General features: G+C 37.3%; 1 long non-coding RNA gene across 1 annotated transcript; it reads left to right on the forward strand.

Moving 5' to 3' along the window:
* Positions 1-2651: 2651 nt before the first annotated feature.
* On the forward strand, positions 2652-6206 carry LOC144030855 (uncharacterized). Its single transcript, XR_013287375.1, has 6 exons — positions 2652-2715; positions 4237-4285; positions 4385-4455; positions 4570-4650; positions 4741-4803; positions 4881-6206. It is a non-coding gene; the product is annotated as an uncharacterized LOC144030855 (long non-coding RNA).
* Positions 6207-9901: the final 3695 nt, after the last annotated feature.

A 9901-nucleotide genomic window follows, 5' to 3' on the forward strand; every position in this document is an offset into this window, starting at 1 on the left:
CAATCAATTGTGAAGGGATTTTTATGTGCGTTTACAAGTAAATGAATGACACAGAAAAATAACTTGCACCATCTTAAAGAAACTTACTTCCCGAACGATTGATGTGATTTTTCCCCCCTTCTCTCTTCATAGTTTTAAATTCATGTCAATCACGTCAAAGTACTGTAATGCACTGAATTGATATTTTTTCGTATTTAATTAAACTACACACTCTTACTGATGCCCCCCTCCCCCCCCCCCCCCCCCCCCCCCCTCTTGCTGTCTCTCTGTGTCTCTGCCCCCCCCAAATCCCTTTCTCCCTCCCACTTCACACTCATATTTTGCTAAACTACACGTGGGCCCGTTTGCTGCCGTTGTTGTATGTGGGGTGTGTGTGCGTAAGTGTAGGCGTGTGTGTGTGTGTGTGTCTCTCTCTCTCTCTCTCTCTCTCTCTCGCTCCCCGGCCTCCTGCGTGGAGTGGAGGTTAGGTGGTGATCGACTGTCGAGCTGTTTCTGGGTGGATTCTGTACCGACTGACTGGGACAAAATCTGAGATGGACCACTTCCTCAAATGTGATGCTATGGAGGATTCTACATCGATTGACCGAGCCTGAGTATGAACCATTTTCATGAGGAGTCTACCTGTGACAAATCATTGGATTAAAGTGACTGCTGTTTTAACAAACACTGTACCACACCCTATTACCTATTCAATGTTGTTTGCTCAACATCCATTGCAATCATATATGTCTGTAAGGTGGATCCCTCCATCTGTAGTTCCTTTTCAAGGTTTCTTGTTTTTCTATCAAATGAGGTTTTGAATTGTTTTCTTTACTGTTTGGGGGCTGTAGATCAGGGGTTGTCGCCCATCTTTAACAACTGCAGTCATATGAAGTCCTTTGAGTCTTTTTTTATGATGAAGTGTACAAATTAATTTGACTTAACTGTTGTACAAATAAATTTGACTTAACTTTACACTTAGAACTGATGTAGTATGAACTCACTTAGCATGCATTGACAACAAAAATAAATGTGGACAATTTTGTATATGAGGTTTTGTGGTTTTCCTTGTTCGGTTAGAGGTTTAGATCAGTTGATTTTACTCATCTTTGTCAACTCAGCGTCAAATTCCTAAAGCCCCTTGAGAGTCTTTTGATTAATGGCTACACAAATACATTTGACTTAATGGTATACTTATAATTGATGTAGTTGTAACTCATACTTAGCTTTGGTTTGCAACAAATTAAAATTTGGTATTTAATTAACACCGCCATTTAAATAGATATCAGTATTTGCAGTTTAAAAATATATAATCAAAACACTTGAAGATTACTCATACAACAAGGGTCTGTGCTAGGCAAGGCAAGGCAAGGCAACCCAGTCAGCAAAGACATGTGGCCCACACCCGGCATAAGTCCGGCACAGGTGGCATTCAGTCGGCTCTGGCATAAGGCATGTGGGCCGAACATGGCCCAGGAGCGGCAAAGGTGGCACTGGCTTGACTCTGGCAAACAGGATGTGGGCCAGTTGCTGTTTGACGCATTTGGCCTAGATATCAATTTACAACTCTGGGCCACATATGTATAGCCAGTCTAGTCCCACTCTTAAATGCAGTTTCATAATTTTTTTTTCTACACACATTTTTTACACATACTTATTTGCGGAACAGATGTTAAGAAGAATTTTAATACATCATTACACACATTTCAATATGTTTCTGGTCAAACAATCAAAGTTTGTGTGTGAATTCTGTGAATGAACTTTCATGAAGCTTCCAGAGAGAAGTTCTTCGAACGTGCCTTCACCATTTCTTTGTAGCGATTCAAGGGTAAGTATTTAATTTTCCTATGTTTTACATTTGACATTTTATGGCTTCATATTGACACAACTACTGACTTGACTTCACAGACATTGGTGTGTGTATGTGTGTGGATGTGTGTGTGTGTGGGTGTGTGTGGGTGTGTGTGTGTGTGTGTGTGTGTGTGTGTGGGTGGGGGTGTGTGTGTGTGTGTGGTTATCTAAATTTTACGGTAGTTTTAATGCCATAATATTTAGTTAGGTGCACTCACTGGCTGATCAGAGAAAATCTCATTATATCTGACCAGTTTTGTTTCAACCTCCAACACATAAACTTTAAGTCTAACAATTCTAAAATAAAAACAACTATGAATATTTCATATGAAAGAGATAATTATTTACATTTAGTGGAAATCTGATTCAGAGGTAAAGCTTTTAGGGGGCAATATTGTATTGAAGCTATTTTATTGACGCGACTGCGAGTATAATCATATTAAAAAGGTACCAAATTATCACTAGTACCAAATATTACATTGTTCTGAGATAATATTCAGCTTGTATTGTAAAATATGCAGAGCTTGAATTATGTATTTTTTATAGTGCTGTGTGATATGTACATTGTTTGCATAATTATTATATTTAAAAAAAAAATAAAAATAAAAAAAGCGGAATGACTTATGCATTATACAAATTTCCCAGGTTATGTTTTAAAAATCTATTATATATCTCATACAATTTGAATTTCATCTAGTTGATTTAAATATCTACTGTACATTCTACGGTTATTGGATCGCTGTTCCACAGTATGCCACTAGATGGCGGGACATGCTACTAACCAGACTGACACACGCATACACAGCGTAGAAGAAGAAGAATTTCAAATTGCCGACAGCTGTGCTATGAGCGGGAATCCAAACTTGTCGGCGTTCTGTGTTTCAGGTCGGTAAAAGTTAGATTAAATAAAACAAATGTGTATCACCATGTCCATTGTCAGTTGGGTCGCTAAGCATATGTGGTCTTTAGAGGTGGTTTTATTGAAGAAATTGTTTCGAATCGTCCTAAACGTTGAAGCTAAGCTAAGATAAGCTAAGCTAATTCTGACGGCCTATTAGCAATGAGAGTTACTGCAAGCCTATGTGTGTGCTATATTGCTAATATGCTAGTAAGCTAACGAACTACACTGAAACGTTTACATGAAGAATGTATCTTATTTCAGTCGTTTTTAACAGGCTGTTTTAACAGTTGAAGATAGAACATTGAATAGCGTTTTATTTTAGGTTTAGTTTTTAAAGTAAATTAAGTCCACTTGTATAGTAATGTAAGGTTTATCTGTAATTTGTTTAATTTCTGTATATAACTTATTTCATCACAAAATCAAGTCGAGTCATGCTGTAGGATATTTATTTGGTGAGGCAAATAAAAGTATTTTTTTTAGTAATTACTAATTATTGAGCCTATAATGAACTTCACATTTTTTTCACACTGTAATAAAACAAAGGTGTTAATGTTGTACTTTGTTGCTTGCTTTTAATATCATTTGTTGTCTGTTGATGTACAGGTTAAGCCTGGTCCACACGGCAGGAGAATTGGCCCGATTTTAGCCCCGAATTTCCCCTCCCGACAATCGTAAGGACGCGCCAAGACGCAAGCGATAATCTTTACAGATAATCCTGCCATGTGTATTGTCACCACACAAGGCGCCTCCCGATATCTGCGCTCGGAAGGACCCCCGACTTGAAATCGGGCATATCCAACATGTTGGATTTTTTGGCCCGATTTCGCTCCGCGCAGCAGATTGACAGTGACGTGCAGCCAATCAGAAAGCGAACCAGCGAGGAAGCCGGTGGGGAATCCAAAATCAAAACAGTCATGCCGCAGCAAAAAGTCCGTGCTGGCGCTATTACACTCTTTTTATTTGATATTTTTTAAATTAATTATTATTATTATTATTATTATTTTATCCACGCACACGTGGTCTCCGGGTGGGACGCCAACGCGCGCCGCCAGCACCGAGCCGAGGGCAAGCGATGTCTCGCCAGTGCCCATTTACACTCCTTTAAACAACACCTTTTCTTTTTATGCCGCTTTTTCGGCTGAAAACCAGGATCGACTCATGTTGACAACTCGGAAACCACGTTTAATCTCGAGAGGTTTTGCGAGACTTCCCGTCACATTCTTGAATGAACTCGGCTCGTGTGGAGTGTGTTGATTCTGCAGTGTGGCCACACACCACGCATGGTACGTTTAAAACTGGAACTCCCGTGATTTTTTTCTCTTCACGTGTGGTGTCTGTCAAAGATTGGAAATCGGCCGACAGTTTTAAAATCTTGCCGTGTGAACCAGGCTTTACTTGTGCTGTTTTGACGAGTCACATGGAGTACAGGTGGTGTCACCGCCTTCGAAACCAGATGGCTAATTAAAAATTATTTATTCAAACTTATTCTACTTATTCAAACTTAGAAAGCATGGTGTACCTTTGCCAGAGCTTGGTGGAACTCCTTGGAAACAGGTGAACAAACACTCAAAGTATTAAATTCTAAGAATCTGAAGTGAACTACCGTCCACCACATCCAAACATACTAATTAATAGAGTATCGGTTGTGCTCAGGTTTCAGACTCTGAACGTTTCTTCAAAATGTTCTGTCCACAAAATCCATTCTGAGGAGGAGAGCAAGACAGGTAAATGATTCTGCACACTGTACTACATGATTGTGATTATGTTATTGCGGTAACACATATTGCTGACTTGTACAGTAAGTTTAAAACTTAGATGCGGTTGTTGATATTGTTTAGGTGCACAACTCACTTTTTCAAGACTACAAACACAATTACAGCTCTACAACAGCGCACCCAGACCCATCGTTAATTTAACTTGTGAGTAATAATAACTACTGTGATTACCAAAGAACACAATAATCACATTGTGAAAAAAAAATGTTGAACAGGGTCTTCTGTTTGTTTCAGGCAACCCTTTTTGCGGTGCTTGGGGACCAACCGGAAGAAAGGGAAATACTGCATTCGTAGTTGGTAAGTTTTTCAAAGGTCACTGTTTTAGAACCAAATCATCATAAGTCTTCGCACATTCTTTTTTGTTTTCGAATCAGCACTGTTGAACTCGAAAGGTAAACGGAAAGCTTGCAAACATGCTGGGGAGCACCTGAAACACGGCATCAAAAAGAGGACGATACCAATTTGTAAGGCACATTTTTTAAATGTTTTTCCATGCCAATTACTAAGGAATGTAAACACTTCACTATAAGCCAGTTGGGCCATGGCTTGGATTATTTTTTTCCCCCCTGAAAATAGGATACAGTATGTTCAATAAAAATAAAAAGATTGTATTGTTGCATGCATTTTACATGCCTCTATTGATTTAAAAACATGTTTTGGGTTTCTAGAACTAAAGTAGTTATTTTGGCCAGTTATAATATACAAAATGGTTCGACTGCTAATCTTAACAAACTAAATGATTGTTTTAAATTAAGTACTTTTAAGTTACATTTTTTCTAAATGTTCCATGCCATTATAATAAAGCAATAAACACATTCTGCATAACACTTCAATACTTCAAAATTTAAAGCAACTTTTTTTTTTTTTTTTTTTTTTTTTTAAGACGTAGGACCTACCTATCCAGGTTTATGGTGTTTGACCACCTTGCCTCTGGTCAAAGAAAATTTTGCATTGTGAATGCTAAATAAGTGAATGTGATTGAATGTGTCAACCCCCAAAAATATTTACAATATGTTGTATATGCCCCCACTAGTCGACATGGTATTTTGATTAATTGTGTTTGTGTAAGCAACAAAATCCATCCATCATTATCAATTTCTGCACTGGCCATTTTGTCACTTGCTGTTGACTGAAAATGACATCACAGTTTCTCAGCAGTCACAGCTCAACTTCAGAAAACAGGTAAACTATGATTGGTTGTTCCCGGAATACAGGTGAGCTGTGATTGGTCGTTACCTTAGGCCTGAACAACTGTGATGTCATTTTTAGTGGCCAGCAAATGACAAAATGGCTGCCCCTTAAAAGTAATGTTGTTCCGATACTGTTTTTTTGGCCCCCGATACCGATCCCGATACCCAGCTTTGCAGTATCGGCCGATACCGATACTATACCGATACATAGGTGTTTGTTTTTTTTCCTCAACATGAAAAAAACTGTCCTGCCATTGGTTCAAAGCATTCAAGGGCCAATAGGATATCTTAGCTTGGCATGCAGTGAACATGTCACATATCAGTGAATGTCGTGCACGAGCAAGACATAAGATGCCGCATCCAAAATCCTATATTAGCGTTGGAATTAATGGTATCGGCATGTTACTTGTGAGTACTCACCGATACCGATACCACTATTTTAATGTAGTATCGGCGTCTCTGACGATACCAGTATCGGTATCGGAACAACACTACTTAAAAGTTGTATTTCTTGTAACCAGCTGAAGCTAGAAACCAAATGTTCTATTTCAAGATGTGTTTCAATATGTCCTATCAAGAAAATAAACATATTTTAATAATACTGACATTGTTGTTGAGTCTTTTGTTTGTTCGTTTGTTTTTTGACGTGAAAGTTGTCTGGCCCAGTGTAGGGCCCGAGTAGGGCCAGCTATGGTTATAGAACCCAGTCAGCAAATGTGGTGTGGCCCAGTGGTGGGCCACATAAAGCACTTGCACTTGGCCCACATGGTGGATGCCGGATGTGGCCCAGCATAGGGGCCAGCTGTGGTTATAAAATTGGGCTTATATGTGGGGTCACATAAGGCCCACATGTGGCCCACATGGTGGATGCCGGATGTGGGCCACCAAAGGACCGTAATTCATCGCGGTATGTGGGCCAAACACCAAATTTGCTGACTGGGAAGTTTATTTGTATAGCACATTTCATACACAAGGCAACTCAATGTGTTTTACACATGGAAAGACAACACATAAGCATCAAGAAACAGGAATTAACATTCAGAGGAAGAAAAATAAATGAAAATAGGTTACAAAATTTACTAAAAGGAACATACAATGACAATCTTAAAACATTATTCAACAAACTTTAAAACATTTAACATAAGGAAGTTTAAAATAATAATAATAAAAAACACTTAATTAAAGCTGTTTAAAAGTCCCTAATTAAAGGTATAAGAAAAAAGCAAAGTTTTTAACCTGAATTGAAAAGCATTTACACTCTGGGCTGACTTCACTTCTGTTGGTAGCCTATTCCATCTGTGTGCAGCATAATAGCTAAATGCAGCTACACCATGTTTGCTTCAAACTCTGGATTCCACTAGTTGGCCCAAGTCTGTAGATCTCAGAGCCCTGCTAGGTTTGTACTCAATCAGCATTTCTTGGATATGTTCAGGACCCAAACCATTTAGTGATTTATAGACGAGTAGCAGAACTTTAAAATCTGTTCTACAGCTGACTGGGAGCCAGTGTAAATCCTTAAGTACTGGAGTAATATGTTCTGATCTCTTTGTTTTGGTCAGAACTCGAGCTGCAGCATTCTGAATGAGCTGCAATTGTCTCATGTTCTTTTGAGAGAGTCCAGTCAGAAGACCGTTACAGTAATCTAGTCTGCTGGAGATAAAAGCATGGATAAGCTTCTCTTGGTCTGCTTGAAGCACGCAGTCCTTCAGTCTGGATATGTTTTTCAGCTGGTAAAAGGCTGTTTTAGTGATGAATTTAGGCCCTAAACTATTTATACTGTACATAAATGATATCTGTTGTGTCTCAAAAAATATTCAAAAGTGTCTTATTTGCTGATGACACAACTCTCTACTGTTCAGGAGAAAACCTGAAGCAGCTTCTGACTATTATGGGGTATGAATTGAATACATTCAAAAATTGGTTTGACATGAACAAATTATCATTAAATTTATATAAAACCAAGTTAATAGATTTTGGCACGAGACAAATCACTCATCAAGTCAAAATTATGGTGAATTCAATTGAAATAGAAAGGGTGTATGAAAATAAATTGCTTGGAGTAGTTAGTGATGATAAATTATGTTGGAAGCCACACATAGAAAATGTCAAAAGGAAAATGTCAAAAATCATAGGGATACTCTATAAAACTAAGGATGTCTTAAACGTGAAATCATTATATCCATTATACAGTTAATTATTATTACCATATTTTACTTGCGTTGAAATCTGGGGAAACGCAAATAAAACAAATACCAACCCTGTTTTCAAGTTACAAAAAAGAGCCGTAAGAATTATTAATGAATTAAAATATACAGATTCAACACATTCACTATTTATTAAATTAAATACAATGGAATTTTATGACTTGGTTGAGTTTAAAATAGAAAAAGTATGTATGTTTGGATGGGTCTGATGCCAGTGAACATTTTGAGTGGTGGAAAGTAAAAGAATATTAATAAATGACTTAGTTATCACACTTACAATGAGTTTACAATTTTTGTAAAAATACCGTAAGTGTTTTTTTTTTTTTTTTTTTTTAATGCCTCAAGGGCTAGGTGGCGCTGTATATATAACTGAATGTCATAGCGATACCTTCAGGCCTTGACTATAAACATACATGTCAAGTTTGGGATTTTTTGGAGCATGTACTCGGGAGTTATTAAGCATATCCATTCACGATATTGCTTTTAATGTCCATAGAGGCTATCAAAACTAAATAAAAAAGTACATATATTTGGAATAAGTCTGATGCCAGTGAACAGTTTGAGTAGTGGAAAGTAAAAGAATATTCATAAATGACTTAGTTATCACACTTAGAAGGAGTTCACTTCTTTTTTTTTTTTTTTTTTTTTTTTACAAAATACCGCATGTGGGGTATCTTTTTTTTTATGCCTCAAGGGCTAGGTGGCGCTGTATTTACAACTGAATGTTGTCATAGAGATACCTTCGGGCCTTGATTATAAACATTCATGTCAAGTTTGGGATTTTTTGGAGCATGCACCGGGGAGTTATTAAGCATATCCTTTTTTTCATTGCGAAACGTGTTTACAATTTTTGTAAAAATACCGTCAGTGGGGTATTTAATTTTTTTTATGCCTCAAGGGCTAGCCCTTATGCCATATTATAAATAAATTGGTTTATATACTGTAGCATTTTTCTAAATATTCAAAAGCACAAATAATTTATTTGTACATTTTTTAGGACTATACACAATTTCTCTTCATAACGTTATGTGGCCCTTGCGTCCTTCTGATTTTCTGTATGTGGCCCTCAAATGAAAAGGTTTGGACACCCCTGCTCTTGGTCAAACGTGCCGGGATTGGTTTTTATTTTTCTACGCTAGGGGACGCTATAGAGTCACTTTGTTATGACAACTCCAAAATATCAAATTTTTTCGCCGGGCCCGAAGAGTGTGCAAAGTTTGGTGAGTTTTCGTGAATATTTAGGTCCTCAAAAATGCGATCGTTTGCGGAAAATAAATAATAATAATAATAATAATAATAATAATAATAATAATAATAATAATAATAATAATAAATCATCCGATCGAAAAACAATAGGCACCTCGCAGCGGTAGCTGCTCGGGCCCTAATAATGTAAATGGCAATAATAGCTCTTTTAGTATTGAAGGTGTCCGACCACTGCCTGTCCTCGGTCGAAGACGGGTTAGGAGCACAGGCATGAAGGCAAGCATGGAGTCCCTTTTAGTGTATTACACTCCCACCATGTGGCCAAAATGAGAACATTGTGGTTGAACAATCTGTCTGAAGCGGCTGTCAAATATTTGATATTTGAAGTACAACAGAAGCGGAATCACAAATCCAGATCATAACATTTTCTTTCTTCGAAAATACCAAAGTAAAAGAATAAAATGAAACAATAAACAGCAGAATACGCACATGGACACACAAATACACGAGGCTACTGCTTAGTCCTAATGTTCTTTCCATTAAATTTTGGTGAAAAGCAAGTCACGTAATAATAATAATAATAATAATAATAATAATAATAATAATAATAATGAGACGTTTCAGTATGATAAATGATAAATCTACTGACGTTTGCACCATCTAGCTGCTATTTTTAATTTCAGATTATGCATTAAATAAAGTGTATAGGGTACTAATAAACCAAAGAATTAACACGGAGTTTCGTTTCTTGCACAAAAGTGAAGGAACTATTTCCGAGCTGCTTGATGTTTCAGA

Source organism: Festucalex cinctus, chromosome 11 (assembly GCF_051991245.1).
Source record: "Festucalex cinctus isolate MCC-2025b chromosome 11, RoL_Fcin_1.0, whole genome shotgun sequence".
Classification (NCBI taxonomy): Eukaryota; Metazoa; Chordata; class Actinopteri; order Syngnathiformes; family Syngnathidae; genus Festucalex; species Festucalex cinctus.